Below are 17,994 nucleotides of genomic sequence, written 5' to 3' on the forward strand. Positions count from 1 at the left end.
TTGACAAATCTTACTTGCATGTTCATTAGAAATAGTAGTGTATTCTGCGAAAATAAACTCAGCGAAAATTTCAGGCAGCCCCCCAAACTGACATCACTTAAATCCAATGTATAAATATATAAAAAACTCTCCGCTCATCGCCCTGGTCGGGTAGCTCATTTGGTTGGAGCATTGTCTCGATATGCCAAAGTTGCAGGTTCTATTCCCAGTTAGGGCACATGCAGGAATCAACCAAAGAATGCACAGATAGTTGGGGCAGCAAGTCAAGGTTTCTCCCTCTCTCTCTCTCTCTCTCTCTCTTTTGCTCACTCTCTCATTCTCTCTCTCCCTATCTCTCAAATTGATAAATAGGGGAAAAAAACCATAAAAAGAAAAAACCTCTCCCCTCACTTCCCTGTCTCAGCTCAAATCTGTCCCACTATCCCTGGGATTTAGCGAGGACTGACAGACGGTGAGGCTGGGGTGGGATCAAGCGCGCCCCCGTGTGGTTTGTGCACAGCACAGTCAGCCCTTCCTCGAGTTCTGGACTGGCGGAGGACACACACGGTGCTCTGCCAAGTCCGGGGACGCATGATCCCGATGTGTACCACTCACCCTCAAAATGGTTTCTTGACATTTTCCCCTTATAGCACTCAGTCAGGCACAGCTCTGCTTATGGGAACCCTCGCCTCCACCACATGTCCCCTGAACTGAGACAGATGACAGTTCTCTCCAAGAATCTCGTATGCATAAATAATCCCACCCAAAGTGATAAGGTCCACAGGACAGTTAATTCATGTGCTTTCGTTTGTTTCTTCCAAAGTGCCTAACGAAATTGGTAATGAGGCATATATGATATAATGCCGGTGGCCGAGACCAGGCAAGTCCACAGCGGATTCAGGCAGACTAGACGGACGCGCGGAGCCAGAAAGTGATGGGCCGTCCATTCCCATTTATTGGAGGCTCACAATGATGCACGAGCAAACAGGCAGGGAAAATCGCTTCTCAGAGCAGCAGGTGAATGAACAGGATATGGGTGCCTCACAGTGGTGAGCAGGCAATGCGCAATCCGCCCCGAGGGCAAGCATCCACGGCCTTAGATAGACTGTACACACCAATCGGGCAAAGTACAAGCAAACAAGCCTAACACAGCTGTTTTCCCAGCATGTGATATATGCTTTCTGAATCTTTATTAAAATTAACTTAAAATGAGTGTTCCCACATGTCCACGAGGATAGAAAGTTCAAACCATAGAGTCAATCCAGAAGCTGTGCTAGAAATTCAAACTTCAAACATTCAAACATAGAACTTGCTGTGTGCGTGCGCACACGCACGGGTGTATATGAATGAGGATATGAGTGAGTGTGGGTGGGTGTGTCAGAGGAAGACAGGAGGAGAGACCTAATTTTTTTTGTATTTTTCTGAAGTGAGAAGCGAGGAGGCAAACAGACTCCCACAGGTACCCGATCGGAATCCACCCAGCATGCCCACTAGGGCAGGGGTCCCCAAACTTTTTACACAGGGAGCCAGTTCACTGACCCTCAGACCATTGGAGAGCCGGACTATAGAAAAAACTATGAACAAATACCTATGCACACTGCACATATCTTATTTTAAAGTAAAAAAACAAAATGGAATACAATATTTAAAATAAAGAACAAGTAAATTTAAATCAACAAACTGACCAGAATTTCAATGGGAACTATGCTCCTCTCACTGACCACCAATGAAAGAGGTGCCCCTTCCGGAAGTACGGCGGGGGCCGGATAAATGGCCTCAGGGGGCCATAGTTTGGGGACCCCTGCACTAGGGGGTGATGCTCTGCCTATCTGGGCTGTTGCTCCATTGCAACTGGAGCTTTTCTAGCACCAGAGGCAGAGGTCACAGAGCCATCCTCAGCACCCGAACCAACTCCACTCCAATGGAGCCTTGGCTGCAGGAGAGGAAGAGAGAGATAGAGAGAAAAGAGAGGGGGAAGGGTGGAGAAGCAGATGGGCGCCTCTCCTATGTGCCCTTGCCGGGAATCGAACCCAGGACTTTCACATGCTGGGCCAACGCTCTACCACTGAGCCAACCGGCCAAGGTCGAGACCTAAACTTTCATTGTCAACACTTGCAGGTGTAAATGTAAGTAATTATATTAACCACAATATACTCCATATGAATCCATAAATAATTTTTAAAGATCTCAAAAGTTAATTAGTAATTATAATAAAAAAAGAGGCATACATAGCGAATATAGAATATTACGGGGCCTTTACCCTACCATTAATATAATTTATGACTGGCAATTAAATGAAGTAAGTGACAGACAGATAGGCGAGTAGAATGGGTGGGTCGACGGATGGACGGATGGACCCTGATGTAAAGTTCAAGTGCTGTCTCTACATTTTGTCTCATTTTTCCTCCTTGCAGTTTGAAAGACATTCTTTTTTTTTTTTTAACAATTTTATTTATTGATTTTACAGAGAGAGGGGAGGGAGCAAGAATTATCGACTCATAGTTGCTTTACTTTAGTTGTTCACTGCTTGTTTGTTGCTTCTTGTATGTGCCTTGACCCAGCAAGCCCAGGGATTTGAACCCCTGACCTCTGCACTCCAGGTCTCTCAGCCACAGGGCATGCTGGGAGACATTCTTGTGCCCACTGTACGGAAGTTAGTAAGTGCTCAAGGTTAAGAGTCAGAAGTGGCAGAGGCCAGGGGACAGCTCCAGTGGGGCCCTGCACCCCCACACCACACAGGGCTCATGGCAAGATGGCCTTACCCTTTTAGCAAGTCGAGTTGTAAAGTGCCCTCAGAGAAAACAGGGCCTGGTTGGGAAATTAAGATCAGTTGGGGCAGACACAAAGACTCGAGTGCTTCCAGCATAAAAGATGGCACACAGAGTGGCCAACAGGGGATGCAGAAATGAGGGCTGTGGCAACAAAAGGCAACACAGTAGAAGGCGCTACGGAGGGAGCCAATAGCCTCCCTGATGAGCAGAGGAGCCATTGCTGTCCCGGGAAGCAGGACTACATGAGATGACAGTGATAATGTGGAGCTAACAGGGGCTCTAATGGTTTAAGGGCAAGTGGGGTCAGAGCAAAGAGGAAGGCCAAACAAAACTGTGAAGATGAGATCAAAATAAACTACTTGAAAGTTACTTTTCAACCATTATGGAAGAAAGTATGGTGGTTCCTCAAAAAAACTGAAAATAGAACTACCTTATGACCCAGCAATCCCTCTACTGGATATATACCTCAAAAACTCAGAAACATTGATACGTAAAGACACATGCAGCCCCATGTTCATTGCAGCATTGTTCACAGTGGCCAGGACATTGAAACAACCAAAAAACCCGTCAATAGATGACTGGATAAAGAAGATGTGGCATATATACACTATGGAATACTACTCAGCCATAAGAAATGATGACATCGGGCCTGACCAGGCGGTGGTGCAGTGGATAGAGCGTCGGACTGGGATGCGGAAGGACCCGGGTTCGAGACCCCGAGGTCGCCAGCTTGAGTGCGGGCTCATCTGGTTTGAGCAAAAGCTCACCAGCTTGGACTCAAGCTCGCTGGCCCCAGCAAGGGGTTACTTGGTCTGCTGAAGGCCAACGGTCAAGGCACATGTGAGAGAGCAATCGATGAACAACTAAGGTGTCGCAATGCACAACGAAAAACTGATGATTGATGCTTCTCATCTCTCTCCGTTCCTGTCTGTCTGTCCCTGTCTGTCCCTCTCTCTGACTCTCTGTCTCTGTAAAAAAAATAAATAAAATTTTAAAAAAAAATTAAAAAAAAAAAAAGAAATGATGACATCGGATCATTTACAGCAAAATGGTGGGATCTTGATAACATTATACGAAGTGAAATAAGTAAATCAGAAAAAAACAGGAACTGCATTATTCCATACGTAGGTGGGACATAAAAGTGAAACTAAGAGACATTGATAAGAGTGTGGTGGTTACGGGGGGAGGGGAGAGAGGGAGAGGGACAGGGGGAGGGGGAGGGGCACAAAGAAAACTAGATAGAAGGTGACAGAGGACAATCTGACTTTGGGTGATGGGTATGCAACATAATTGAATGACAAGATAACTTGGATTTGTTATCTTTGAAAATATTGATATGTATACTGATTTATTGATGTCGCCCCATTAAAAAAAATAAAATTATTAAAAAAAAAAGAAAGTTACTTTTATTAGAGTTAATAAAACAATATACCATTTGCATTTAGTTCTTATTTCTTTTTCTAAATATTATAGAAACTACAAAGTATTCCATGATTATATTTTTAAAATAAAATATTATTAATCATTGTAATATTGTTCTGAAAAATCCATTTCTACAGTAAAAACAGTTAAGTGCTCGAAGGTAGTTTTTCTTTTCTTTTCTTTTTTTTGACAGAGACAGAGAGTCAGAGAGAGGAATAGATAGGCACAGACAGGAAGGGAGAGAGATGAGAAGCATCGATTCTTCATTGAGGCCCTTTAGTTGTTCAGTGATTGCTTTCTCATATGTGCCCTGACTGTGGGCCTTCAGCAGACCGAGTAACCCCTTGCTCAAGCCAGCAACCTTGGGTCCAAGCTGGTGGGCTTTACTCAAACCAGATGAACCCGCGCTCAAGCTGGCAACCTCAGGGTCTTGAACCTGGGTCCTCAGTGTCCCAGTCCGATGCTCTATCCAATGCGCCACCACCTGGTCAGGCTCGAAGGTAGTTTTTCTATATCTGAGTAAAGTCTAGAAGCTCTGGACAATTAGGTGTCACTATTCACCCGAGCACAGCCCCAGGCATGTACCAAAATACAAGCAGAAACCTAAGGACCTCTTTAGAGCACATCCTACACCCTTAACCACCTACAGTGGTCTTTCATCTATCGTCTATCACAGGGGTTAGGTTCCAGAACGCCCCTGCGATAGGCAAAAATCTGCAAAGTAGTGACCTTATATTTATTTTATTATTTATATATACTTTAAGGCTTTATGAACCCTCCCCACACTCTTATAAACCTTTCCCACAGTTACGAACCTTTCCCACACTTATTTTGCTTATTTTACTGCAAAAATAATTAAAATAATAAATACACAAAAATACCTATAATACCGCAAAATCCCGTGATATAGCGAAAAATCTGTGATACAAAATTATTTGTATACAATTTTAAAATCCGTGATACAGTGAGACCACAAAAAGTGAACCACAATATGGCGAGGGACTGCTGTAATTGTAAAAGAAATATAAATTGGTGTTGGGGTGACTTTAAATTTATCTCTCTTGGGTAAAACTTGAAACACTAAAATTCTAAATGGAAATGTTTCTATGGACTTTCCTGGACACTTGTAAATAAAAGATTCTAGTAAGTCAATATGTCTGAAGCACTTGACTTCAAGTGCTTCAAGTAAATAAAGCTATGTTCAAACTCATATTTTCTTTTTCCTAAAAACCCTCAATCTCTTATTATTTCTTAACATTATATGTGTTTTTGGTGCTGTCTTTAAATCACTTCTGGAAGGTAGCTGGGCATGCATAAAGAAGTAAACAGTGTGCAACTGGTGCACCAGCAATGAGTCTGCGATCTCCTGTGGGGTCAAGTCTCTGGTGGAGATACCGGTCTGAGTTCCTCTCAAACATGATGAAACTAGACCCTGGGTCTGAGCCTGTTCCCACAGCAGAGAATGACAGGCGACAGGAGCCATGCCATACGTCATAACAAGGTCATCCTGTCTCCTGCAAGTGGCAGAAGGTACCAATGTAACAGTCATCCATTAGTCCAGAAACCTAACCTACTCTGACCTCTGTGGAACCTGAGTCTCTGAGATGTGAACCTTTATGTGTTTAATTGGAGTAAAACACAAAGACACACTAGACAATGGGGTAGCTGTCTTTATAACCTCAACTTCCGGGAAGAGCAGTTTCGATATAGGATATCCTTAGTACTGTCTGGTGAGGTGAGCATGCAGAGGCTCCCGGTGAGGTGACCGGGGGCGGGGATGGAGGAGCAGCCTCCTGCTATTGCAGAGAGGGCACTTTGCGGCATCCCTTCGGGGGACACCAACGTTGGAAGGGCCACCCCTGCATCGTTCAGTTGGTCAGTCAGGGTACAGAGCGGTAAGGCTGGCTCACCATCAAGGTCCACAGAGAGCACCTCTTGGCAAGAAGGCCTCAGGGGTGAATCCGGGCTGCTTCCCCTGCTCCCCTGGGCACACACAGCCCAGCCCCGCCGAAGCTGACCGCCAAGGCTGTGTCTATCTCCAGGAGACAGCTCCGTCACGTCTCAGCTCACAAATCTTAACTTTTCTTCAAAGTATTGATGAAGAATATTAGAATTGCAAAAGAGCCTCTGTGATGTTGAATCTGAAAAATATTCTGGCCGAGCTGCATATGCAGACAATGACAGGAAATGATACAGAAGGCACTCTGGCCGGTGTTAAACTTTAGAGACCTGTAGATCCTCCTCCACTAGCACAGTGCCAGGTAAGAGGCCCAACGGGACGCAAATGAAGAAGTAGGGGACCAAGTCTGCCAAAGCAGGGCCCACTCTTTAGGCAAAAAGCATGAGACTAGACCACAGACTGCCATTATCCCCAATGCTGTTGTGTCTCATCTATCCATTCCCCCCAATCACAGAAGACCTGCTATGTACCAGGCCCTATGTTGAGCACTGGAATATAAAAGCATATAGGACAGACCTCAACGGCTCAGAGTGCATGGTCTGTGGGGAAGGCAGGCGTGACATGCACGCACAATGCACGCAAACGCAAGTGCTATACTCAAACAGAGGACGCACTGGGGAGAGAGGGGACCTGCCAACCAGGGTGCTGACATGTCCTTGGAGAGCCTCGTGGGAAGAGGGCAGGTGAAGTAGCACCTCCCAATCCCAATCCAGGAACCCAGGGAAAGCCGAGAGTGCAGGGAGTGAAGGCATGGGCATGCCGATGGGGAGGGGAAGGGCCCGGGAGCTGAGCCTGCAGCTCCCAATGCCTGCAGCACCAGGAGCTGAGCTTGCAGCCAGCTGGACCACATGAGGCTGGGACATCCCAGCTGCTCCATTTGTAAATGGCTCTGTGACTCTTTCCAAATCACCCTGACCGTGTATATGACCCGTCTCCATCACTGAAATAGGTCTGGGTTGTGTCTTTTAAAGCTCTGCCCTATTTAACTATTGAGCGGTGAGTTTCTACATGCAAGGCTGTCTGAAACACAGCAACGCCAAAGAAATACCGACATGCTTATGAACTCCCTTCGCTGGCCATACAGGAGCAGCCCCCAAAACTAGCATCGGGAAGAAATGCAGTGCCACCCCCTGCAAACATCCGCAGTGCAGCTCCAGAGCCAGTCACAGCCAGCCCTGGGACGAACAGCTGCAGTCACAGCCACAGCCCTTCTGGTAACGAAGCTGGGGCAGCCGCAGGGCAGCGGAGCACCTGGAGGCCCCCCAGCCAGGGACGCAGGCCACCCAGGAGAGTAAGGCGTCCACATCCTGCCCCCTCTCCCACTGCTCCAGTCGAGGATTTAAAGGGTAGAGAATGCGGTGTGAAAAGAGAGCACAGCCCGTCTGAGAGGAATGTCCCTCAATGGATGGGCAGCCTGGATGGATGGCCGAAACCTCTTTGTCAAACCACTACTTTCATTCGCTGTACGACTGTACAATCATTAATACCTGTAATTCATCCTAACTAATAAAAATTCATACTAGTTAATTCACAAGCTAATTAGAATTTAAAAGGGCGCTAGTGCCATTCAAGCCAGCTCATTTAGGAGCTATTGAAATTCTTATACAAGAGGTAGGTGAAAAGGGAGAACTGAGTCTGTTTAGACTTCTAAGTGGTCCCTTCAATACCCTTTGTCCCCTAGAATCATGTAGCTCAGTGGGCTAATCTCATTGGATTAGTTGCATTAACATTTCCAGCATCCTTTCCCTCCCTGTCGGCGCCCCACCAGCAAGCTGGGTCCCAGGACACAATGCTCTGTCCAAACCGCGGTGACAAGCAGCGATCCTCATGCTCACACTCCCTACAGAAGCCGCCGCATGGGCCCTGCTGGGGGGGGGGGCAGGCGCGCATGGGGCTAATGGGTTGTGGGTCAGATGCACCCGTGGTGGCCTTCACTGAGTAGTCTGACAGCCACCTGCTCCCAACACAGGAGCAGTCACCAGTCCGGTGGCACCACCCTGGGCGTCACCGCGTTTAGTTTCTCCAGGACAGTGCCCATTTCAGCAGAGACTGGAACCCAGGTCAGTGGGTTATCTACTGGCACATCTTTCTTGCTCACTCTTTTCTCTTAACTAACCAGCAACTTTCGGAATGACCACGATGTCTGGCCCAGGACAATCAAGCAAGAGTGTCCACTGAAGGAATGGATTCTGAGTTTCTTGGGAGACAATGCTACGCGGGAGCAGAGCTAGGAACAAGAGTCCATATTTCCTGAATGTCTTCCAACTGTTTTTTTTTTTAAAGGTTTTATTTATCCATTTTTATTAGAGAGAGAGAGATTGGAAAGAGAGAGAGAACAGGGGGAGGAGCAGGAAGCATCAACTCCCATATGTGCCTTGACCAGGCAAGCCCAAGGTTTTGAACCGGCAACCTCAGCATTCCAGGTTGAGGCTTTATCCACTGCGCCACCACAGGTCAGGCTTCCAACTGTTTTTTCATTAAGCAGAATCACCCTAGTTCCACTTGGCCGTGAGGCTAAGAGTGAAATGATCACCTTTCCCTCCGAGGCAAACAAATTGGCACACCAGCCAGTCATTGTTCAGGAGCCCATCAATCATAGCAACCTTCCTCGGTACCAGGCATCTAAACTGGAAACTGTAGGTGGTAACAGGCCATCCACAGTGGCTTCATGAAGTCACATGCTATCAAGTAACCGGAGAAAGTGGGCAGGACACTCAGTGACCGAGGTCAGGACATGGGAACAATGCACCTTACAAGAGTTTAGTCCTCTGTTTCACAAAGCAGAAACTGCACCATCTTATCTGACTGTCACAATAACTCCATGAGAAGAAAAGTATTGCCACACCCCCATTTTCCAGGGGAGGGAACCAGAACTCAAGACTGGCCCAAGATCACACTCTCAAAATGAGAGTAAGAACAGCACCAGCATGGGTAGTCGTCCAGGCCCCTCCCAGGGTTCAGAGAACAGCTGGCTACCAGGCATCCCCACGCCAGGCTCTGCGCCACTCCGGTAGCCCTGGAAGCCCTCCAGCGACGGCCAGAGGCCCACGAAGAGAAAGTGTACTGCTTTTCCTGTCACTTTGTTTCATTCTCCATTAAACATAAAACTGTACGTCATTTGCGGGTGTCACATTCCCCACCATGACCCCAGTACAGAATGTTATAACCTTATCTCTAATTGAGAGGGGACCACATTGGCTCAAAGCAAGTGCGTGAAGGGAAGGAGACAAAGGATTCGAGGGGCAAAGCAAAGGGAAATAAAAACAGTGCCTCTGAAAGAGATGTCAGCACTTCTGCAAAAAAAAAAAAAAAAAATTAACTCCAACTGTGATCAAAGTATGATGCTGTGCAACCTGTTCAGAAAACACCTCCACTGCCCCGGAGAGGACAGGACCTTTCAGGCTGCAGGGAGGGCACCGGTCCCACAGGTGACGACAGGATCAGGGCCGTCAGGCGCTCTAATGCAGTTCAGAATTGTATTCCTGCTATTAGATCAAAGCTAAATGGTGATGGGGGGGGGGGGGGTCGAGGTTCTGTACGTAATTGTTTCCACATCTAACGAGGAACTCGGCTGTGCACAGGACTGCCGTGCTCCGCTCAGGACCGCGTGCCGCCAGATGGAACCGCTCCCTGTAGAGGGTAAACCTTACCGTCCCCATAGCAACTCCATCCGTGCTTCCAAAATGCTTCAAAACAAGACATCGTCAAATTGTTTTCCACAATTTTTCAGAAACTGACTTTTCATTCCACACCTTAAGGAAATCAAAAATTGGGAGTGTTCTCGGTATAAAAAGAATCATTGGAAGAAATACCGAAAAGATGAAAAGACAGAGGATTTTTACATCACCCGTAGTTGCCACACTGGAGACATCTATTTTTAGCGGCCTAGGACAGTTTCTCCAGCCTGTTTTCTGGGTGGAGATGTGTGTGCCTGTGTTGTCCAAACTGCAAAGGATTCCTAATGCAGGCAAACGTTGGAGCTCAGCCCTGGAGAAAGCCCAGCCAACCTGGGATGGACACGTGCCATCACTGGGCAGGGCAGGACTGCAGATGTACCCTCGGATGGGAGGCTGAAGCAAACCCTGCAGAGGAAGACCCTGACCCATCCAAGGCTGACCTCCTCACCCACGAACTAGGCTCGCCCATAACGTTCCGTCACAAGCAGACTAAAAACTACCAGTAGGAGTGAATTTCTGTCTTACCGCTACTTGGAATGTCTTACTCAGGTATTTCCCCTGTCCCAAGGGGTACTTATCCTTGTGGATTTTAAATCCAAGACAAAAAAAAAAAAGTGAAACTCAAGAAGACATATCTAATACCAGAATAAAAGCACAGTCAGATGTCTAGAAGATGAGTCAGACTTCCAAGTAACCATCAAACTGTCTTCTGTGAAAAGATGGAAAAAAAAGATCACAGACTATAATTTTCTCTACTTTGAACTTTTCCTGATATCAAGAAAAGAAGAAAATAGTTTATGGGAACCAAGATTGTAACAGACAAACCTTATCTAAACAGAAAACATCTACCTATAAGGATTTTAATAAAAATCAATAAATCTGACAATCTTTTATACTTTGATAAATTTGCTTGAAACATATAAATAATATCTTATTAATTCATCCATGATTTCTTTAGCCAGCAAGTTAAATTTGGGAGAGGAGAGAGAGAGGGCAAAATTGGTCTGCAAGACGATTGCTTCTCCTGGCTCGTAGTAGGTAGTTTATTTGGGGGAGGAATTAAATAAAACGTTAGTGTGAGAAGAAAATCCTAAGACGACAACGGGGTGGGGATGATGACGGCACTGATGTCACTGAGATGTGTCTGCCTTCTGTTCATCCCTTTCTCTTCTGTAGCTGCACTGGAGCCTTGCCAAGAGGATGTTCTATTTGCACTTGGTCTGGCCTGACCAGAGAGAACGAAGGTGAGGGCCCAGCACCCACACCTGCCCCACCCAGGCTTCAGGTGGGAGGAGGAAGCAAGATGGCGCTCCCCGAGTCTGGAGCCTGCACACGCCACGCCGCCCACCATCCTCTGCAGACTGTGGGCCCGTGCTGCCTGCATACTGGCGTGCGGCTGCGGTCCCTGGCCTGCATGCCTACCTCCTGCACTTACTCTCCTGAGGACAAGTAACAACCAGCACTGCGGAGCAGCCAGAGAAAAGCAGGGATGGCTTCCCTCGGAGAGATACCTGACTTGACCGAGGCCTGGATGAAGGGAGGGGACAGATATGTGTTCCCCAAGGTGGGGGGGGGGTCCAGCAGAGCAGTTATAAAGGCCCTGTGGGGAGGAGCGGGGTAGTGAGGAGCCACTTCCCCAGGGAGAGGGGGGGGGCTGCCAGTCCCCTCTGCCTGGCAGAGAAGCAGCATACCCACTGGAGCAGCTGGGCTGACTGCACGCTGGGAGGAGAGCCACCAGGCACAAGGCTCCAGCGTGAGCCCAGAGAAGGGACACACTGCGCTGCCTGTGGCAGTGACTTGACAAGTGACCAGATATGGGGCACTGTCTGAAGACGGTACACACCGGGTTTGCTGGTGGACGGAGTGGGCTACAAAAAAATAAGAGAGTCAAGGAGAGCTCCACGTCGTGTGGTCTGAATCACGAGCAGAGGGGGTGCTGCTACTGAGATGGGACAGCAAGGGGAAGACGTGGAGGAGCTAAGGGACTTGTGGGGCAGGTGTGGGGCGATCAGGGGATGACCACTGGGCAGTGGAGATGCTCCTCGGTGGTCAGATAGGAGTCTGGAGTTCAGAGTTCAGAGGCAAGATCCTCTATAACAAATATCTTACCAATTTCAATACATGCAACAGAATTCTGCCCCTGTGCTTTCCAGATGTGGGTAGAAGGTGCTTGGTCCGCTGAAGGTCAGCTCTGAGACCCACTGTGCCTCATTGGCCACTTTGCTTGACACACCAACTCCGATGTAGGGGGACCGAGTACCCAGACACAGCTTGCCTAGGGAAGGTTGTCCATAAAACTGTACCGGAGACTGTGACAAACGGGGTATTTCAACTAGAAGGGCGCTCGGTTCTTTAGCCAGTTCTCAAAAAGTGGCCATCAGATTCTTTGCTGGGCTCTGCTTGCGTTGCCCTCTGTCAACTCGAAGAACAAGCCAGAAGGAACCGCTGACACCTGGCCGCCTTCTCTCCACAGTGAAGAAGCAAGGCTGTGAACAGATCACAGGAGCACACTGCTGTCCAGCAGCAGAGGGTACGTTCGAATTGGTACAAAAGCCAAGTCACTTTCTAACCTCAGAAAGAGTGTGTCTCATCAGCACTGCGCCCAGGGCAGACGCCCTCCTCCGAGGTGGGGCCACATTAGGACAAGCTCTCCACCTAACTCCCTGCTGCGGCTACTTATTTAGTCCTTATTGATCACACACACTAATGACCCGAGGAGTCCAGAAACCACTTCATCTGCCGCCTAAACTACTAAGCAATACTAAGCCCTTGTGAGTGGCGTCCAAAGCTGGAAGAGCCAGCAGACACTCGGCCTCTGTCCCCACGGCCAGCTTAGGACGCAGAGGCTGTTTCCACCCGTGCACTGACGAGGGTGTCCCCGGGTGGTTCCGGGGAGCAGGACTCGACGCAGCATTCCTGAGTGTGTGGAGGAGAAAGCAGAAAACTGCAGAGCAAGGGTGACAGACGTGAATGACTTCCACTGGGAATGAAGGGGTCAGAACACCTGGCACCCACAGCAAGGACACAGAGCTGAGTACAAAAGTGCAGAGCTGAGCGGGAAAGGGAAAGGCAGCTGCCAGAGGCAGGAGCGTGGCCCAGCAAGGCAGCCAGACACCCACCTGGGCTGAGGCCGCAGCGCAGTGAGGGTAACCCAACTCGGAATGAAACTGCTCTGCCAGAGGGGGGAGACCACTCGAGGTATCTTGCACCCACAGCTGAACCGATACCATGACAAGCCAAAACCAGCCTGGGAAGCCCTGGCCGGTTGGCTCAGCGGTAGAGCGTTGGCCTGGCGTGCGGGGGACCAGGGTTAGATTCCCGGCCAGGGCACATACGAGAAGCGCCCATTTGCTTCTCCACCCCCCCCCCCTCCTTCCTCTCTGTCTCTCTCTTCCCCTCCTGCAGCCAAGGCTCCATTGGAGCAAAGATGGCCCGGGCACTGGGGATGGCTCCTTGGCCTCTGCCCCAGGCACTAGAGTGGCTCTGGTCCCGGCAGAGCGATGCCCCGGAGGGGCAGAGCATCGCCCCCTGCTGGGCAGAGCGTTGCCCCCTGCTGGGCGTGCCGGGTGGATCCCGGTCGGGAGCATGCGGGAGTCTGTCTGACTGTCTCTCCCTGTTTCCAGCTTCAGAAAAATACAAAAAAAAAAAAAAAACAGCCTGGGAAAAAGAGAGCACAGGCCTCCCGTGCAAAGGCCCACTGCAGGCAGGAAGAGGTGTGCTGGCCACCCCCCACCCTTCCCAAAAGGCAACACTTCAGCTTCGCCAGAACCGACAGTGGCTTTAACTGCCACAGAGGGCTCACCAGCAAACCTGCCTTTAAGACAGAGCTGCCGCGACCATCCCAGCCTGCCCCCCACTCTCCGTGTTAGCTACGTATCTGTCCTGCACATCCACTGGGAAAGGATCTCACCGTTTGGCTGTATTTGATTTTTAGTGCTTTATCCCAGCCTCTCAAACTTGTGTCGACTGGGCACCTGGCTGGTTAGCAAGATGCAAAACCTTGCTCCCAGCAAACTTTAGAAAATATCCTGCTATATGGCATGGACAACAACAGGGTATCTCGTTCCAATTAGGTTTCACACATTAAAATAAACTCTGATCTGCCTGACCAGGTGGTGGTGCAGTGGATAGAGTGTCAGACTGGGACGCAGAGGACCCAGGTTCAAAACCCTGAGGTCGCTGGCCTGAGCGCGGGCTCATCTGATATGAGCAAGGCTCACCAGCTTGAGCCCAAGATCTCTGGCTTGAGCAAGGGGTCACTTAGTCTTCTGTAGGCCCCCGCCAGCTCCCCCCCAATCAAGGCACCTATGAGAAAGCAATCAATGAACTAAGGTGCTACAATGAAGAACTGATGCTTCTCATCTCTCTCCCTTCCTGTCTGTCTGTCCCTGTCGGTCCCTCTCTCTGTCTCTCTGTCTCTGTCACAAAAAAATAAAATAAAATAAATAAACTCTGATCTGAATTCCATATTCAGCTAATAGACACATTAGAGAAGAATATGGAATAAATCCATTGATTATACAAGTATACTTCTATGTACATTTCATTAATTATTAGATGTTATCTCTGAAAAACTTCAAAAAGTTACAAATGTTCTGCAAATAGAAGGCATTATTATTACCATGTGAAAGTGATAAACCTGGCTCCCTGGGCTGAGCTGCATGGAGTAGAAACTTGAAGCATTTTGTGAAAGGTGAACAAATACTGAACATTCAAGAACTACAGTCAAGACAGTCTCCAGTGCAAACAATTATGAAAGTAGATAGGAAGCAGGCGCCCCAACGGGCTTGTTCTTCTTCACCATCACGGGCTGGTGCTTTGGTTTTCAGCAAAGATAGGAAGAAACACTCCACAGCAGAAGGAGTCTTGCTCACCCTAACCCAAGGCCATGTGATGCAAAAAGAACAATACCCCAGCTCTAACCAGGGCCACCTGTAGTAGCTAACATTCACCAAACAAACCTCCCCATTCCCCTTCCCCACTCCACGCCATCATCCACGCCCTCAGCAAGCCGTCCTCCTTCAGTCTTGGCCCACCTACCATCCAAGACACTTGCCAACTGCAATTTTTTTTTTTCATAAATCCTGTCCTGAAACCTCTCGCCCTTCCACACATGCCCAGTAGGGCCCCCTTCCTCCAACACCATCGGCACTGAGTTCCCTCCTACCCCCCCTGCAGGCTGCCGCAGGGACTAACACCACGGATGTGGTCTGACACACAGCTCTTGCTAAGAAGTACAATCTGTGAAGGCAGGAGAGCCAGTGCTCACTAACCCCTGCAGCCCTCTCGCCATATTAACTGAACTGCCCCCGTTCGTATAGATGGAGGTGGCTCCGGTAACTGTGACCCTGCTCAGAGCATGAATAAACAATCTCAACTTCTCCATAGCTGTTTCTCTGGGTCCATGAAGCAGTCCTATTAGCACTTCATCTAGCCTAAACCAGAGTCATCCTCCCTACCCCCACACAACTGGGTCAGAATTCACTCTAGCCATGCCCAAACGGCCTGGCAACTCAGAAAAAAGGAGCCTGGGAAAGTCAGGGTGGCAAAGTGGCAAAATACAAAACATGGATTTTGAGTTGGTGGCACTTACACACCAAGAAATAATTCAGGATTTTCTTCACCACGCTCAACCCTGGGCTAGGCACAGTTAGTGTTGTAAATCGCAGGAATTATACGCATCACTAAGACCTGTGAAATAATCAGCTCCCTCCCCGCCCTTAGGGCTGTTCCCTCTCACCCCTTCTCTGATCACGTTTCCACTGACCACCAGTAGTCCCCCAATATTTTTAAGCATATACTCCTATGAGCAAAAGTGTGAGCACATACACAGGGTCGTGTATGTTTATTTATAAATCACATACATGTATTAGGGTAATAGGGCACTGTACATTTATACACAGAAGTTTGAAGCTCTAGAATGTGCCTTCTAAACCCCAGTGCACACGGCTCTCTGAGGCTCTGACAGAGAGCACCCTCTCCTGCTCGTCCACCCAGCAAAACTCTGTCCTTTCACCAAGTCTCAGCCCAAAGTCAGTCTCTCCTGAGCTCTCCCTTGACTGACCAGAGTAGACCGGAAGCCTCTTAGCTCCCCAGCCCTTTATAGCTCCCCAGTGAGGACGTCACCCTGTGCAGCAGCTGTGTGGGGATGGAGCCCGTGCCCACACACTCAAGGGCTTCATGAGAAGGTGGAACGGAGGAAAAAGGAAAGGCAGGGACAAGTGAAGCCATAAGAGCTCGCCGCCCTACCGGCCCAGAAGCCTCGCTCGCTGTGTACAAAGCCTTCCCTGACTAACAGCTTGAACGCTGTTTCCCAGCCCTTAACTGGAGACTTCGTTGTAAACCGCTGCCTTTATTTTCTGGCTGCTTCCTGTGCATGCAGTCTATCTTCTCCTTGAGTCTCCAGGTCCCCAGAGGGCAGGAGCCGTGTCTCCACACCACCAGGCTGGGCAGGTACTTCACAGACACTTATTTGAATTAATAATAGCTGCCATTTGTTGAGCACTCACCATAGTAGTTCACTGGACTTCTCCCAGCTGGGGTGCATACACAATATCTCATTTAATCCTCTTCAAAACCTAAGAGGTGGGCAAATAGTCGTTTTAAAGCAGGGCAAACTGACCTTCCAAAGTCAAAAAGCCTCCCTGGGACGTGGCTGGACAAGAACCCAGAAGATACAACTCGGAGTGGCAGACGAAAAAAATTAAAAAACCTTATGGCAAAACCTTCCTCAAAACCAGGAGATAACACATCTATTCAGCTCCTTCCCCACACAGCAGACTCAAAGCTGCTGCAGGCGCCCCCTCCCAGGCCTGGCGCTTCTTGGGGGTGGGGGGAGATACAGTGGAGACAGCCTGCTCCACTGTAGATGGCCAGAACAGGAGCCATTCCCCAGGCATATAAATGTGCCCCAGTTTCTAAATCCCAATATATAAACCAGGTTATAACACTGAAGGAGGAAGTATTCACATTACAAAGTAATGCACTAAGAGTTCCATTAAATTACAAATGCTCTCACTTGATTTAATGTTCAACTTTATTTATTGGAAAACAAATATCATGATGTCTCTGGGCTAAATTTACTATATAAATTATATACTTATAACTGTATATATACACTACCTGTTTATTGTTTTTACATTACTCTTCAGATAAGAAAATTTCATCCCAGAACCACTAGAAATAAAAGATTTTGAATCTCATATTTAAACACAAATAGGATGAAAACTAAGTTCTGTTAGGATGCAGTATTTATCCCTATAGCTAAAGTAGCAGAGAAACAAACGTTCAATTGAACCATTCAACTGTAAACATCACCTCCACCCTTGAAACCATGCAAGCATTATGTCCGAAATGGCCCTCTGTCTGTACTAGAAAAGCATTCTAGCATTTCATCATTCTGCTGAAGGAGCAAGCCAAATCCAGTAAGGTCAAATTAAACATAAGTCTGTCAGTCCTGCACACATCAGCCAACAGCAAACAGGGGAAAAGGACTATTTTTCAATCACCCAAAGTACACTGAGCAAATGTTCCAGAAACCTATTCGACAACAATGTTAGCACATACCTCCTCTGGCAACTTCCCACCCAACCCAGCAAGGAACCTTGCACAAGCTTCTTCCCTGAAGACAATGCCCAACGCCTGGTGGTCAGACCGCCTACGTGGCCACCAGCTGGCCCTCCCATCCACTGCTGATGCTCTACACCAGGGGTCAAGAACCTTTTTGGCTGAGAGAGCCATGAACGCCACTCATGGCGTTCATGAGTGTACGCCACTCATGAGAGTATTTAAAATGTAATTCCGTGAGAGCCATACAACGACCCGTGTACCTTACGCATTATCCAATAAAAATTTGGTGTTGTTCCAGAGGACAGCTGTGATTGGCTCCAGCCACCCGCAACCATGAACATGAGCAGTAGGAAGTGAATGGATTGTAATACATGAGAATGTTTTATACTTTTAACATTATTTTTTTTATTAAAGATTTGTCTGCGAGCCAGATGTAGCCATCAAAAGAGCCACATCTGGCTCGCGAGCCATAGTTTCCAGACCCCTGCTCTACACACTCCATCTCCAAGTCCTTGGACTACGGGCACCACCAGCCGTGGAGCAAGTAAGTGAGCACCCGGAATGCAGTGTGTGGTAGACTATCCGGCCAGGAGTGGAGGAGACGTGGGCCAAATGA

The 17,994-nt window shown here is 48.3% G+C and overlaps 1 protein-coding gene across 5 annotated transcripts in view; it reads right to left on the bottom strand.

The window, feature by feature from the left end:
* LDLRAD4 (low density lipoprotein receptor class A domain containing 4) overlaps window positions 1-17,994 on the bottom strand; it is a 567,361-nt gene that overhangs the window by 536,058 nt on the left and 13,309 nt on the right. Inside the window, exon 1 of one of the 5 annotated variants that reach the window (XM_066352255.1) lies at window positions 16,319-16,376. The exons of the other annotated variants lie outside the window; for them this stretch is intronic. The gene's annotated coding sequence lies outside the window, so the exon portion shown is untranslated. Of the gene's footprint in view, window positions 1-16,318; window positions 16,377-17,994 lie in introns of those variants that run through there. 5 annotated transcript variants of the gene reach the window in all.

This window comes from Saccopteryx leptura, chromosome 11, assembly GCF_036850995.1.
Source record: "Saccopteryx leptura isolate mSacLep1 chromosome 11, mSacLep1_pri_phased_curated, whole genome shotgun sequence".
NCBI lineage: Eukaryota > Metazoa > Chordata > Mammalia > Chiroptera > Emballonuridae > Saccopteryx > Saccopteryx leptura.